Source organism: Perca flavescens, chromosome 5, assembly GCF_004354835.1.
Source record: "Perca flavescens isolate YP-PL-M2 chromosome 5, PFLA_1.0, whole genome shotgun sequence".
In the NCBI taxonomy this organism is placed as follows: domain Eukaryota; kingdom Metazoa; phylum Chordata; class Actinopteri; order Perciformes; family Percidae; genus Perca; species Perca flavescens.
In genome coordinates this window covers 32,272,811-32,273,941 of record NC_041335.1, presented here as the reverse complement: position 1 = coordinate 32,273,941, position 1,131 = coordinate 32,272,811, and positions in this window count along the sequence as shown.

The window sequence follows — 1,131 nt, the reverse complement described above, 5'->3', positions numbered from 1 at the left end:
GTTTGCCTCCTGAGTTCTGGTATTTAAAGTTGACAAAAAAAAAATCCCAGGAGAGTAAAATGAGGACCAAACATACAGGAGAGAAAAGTGATTTTTGTTGTTTTTTGTTGTAACTACAGCCCATGAAAGATCTAAAAAGGTTTGCGCCTAAATTATTACTTTAAATTTTAAATCCATTCCATATTGGTGCGTCTGGGTAGCTCACATGTTTGAGCGTACGCCCCATGTACAAAGGCTCAGTCCTTGCCGCAGCGGCCGCGTGTTCAATTCCAACCTGTGCCCTTTTGCTGCATGTCATTCCCCCTCTCTCTCCCCATTTCCTGTCTACAGCTGTCCTATCTGATAATGTCCTAAAATGCCCAAAAATAATCTTAAAAATGAATTCCTTCCATATCAAGTTCAATTCCCCTTCGTGCAGTCTGATATATCAACATTTTAGCCACTTCGTTTTTATGTTCTTAAACCTACAGTAGTTTTGAATTTAATATCTATTAAAAATGTAGTTAATGTGTTTGATTTTGCTTGCTAAAACTGTAAATACCTTGTAAATGAATGAATTTCTGTATACTATAATTAGATATGATTCTCCAAATGTCCTTGAATATGGTGAAGTAGTATTCTGTTTCAAGTTATTCATTGTCATATGCACAACAGTCACAGAGAAGCAGTTGTTGGCAATGGAAGTCTTTGGTCGCAGGCTCCCTTTTGATTGGGAAACATTCAGTGATCTGGGAAGAGATTTAAGTGATTTCTTGGTGTGAAATCATTAAGACACGATCTTGGATGAATTCATGCTATAGGATAACAGCTGATCATTTTGGGCACCCCTGTCCACGTACTTTTCTGTACTTTTGGACTGTGAGTCAGACCTGATCGCCAACCATTAGTGTTGCACTTGGGTCTTACTGATGCTCTTGTGGCTAAATGGGAGCAAATCCCCGCAGACGTGTTACACAATGTTGTGGAAAGTTAGAAAGCTGAACAGAAATGTAGATACAGTACTTCCATGTGAACACCAGGAGGCAGTATTGACATAGCCTGTGCTGCGGACCCCTGTAGAAATGAATTCCTGCAAATTGCAGCTAAAATCATAAGAGTTATGAACAATATTGCCAAAAGAGTAGTTGGATT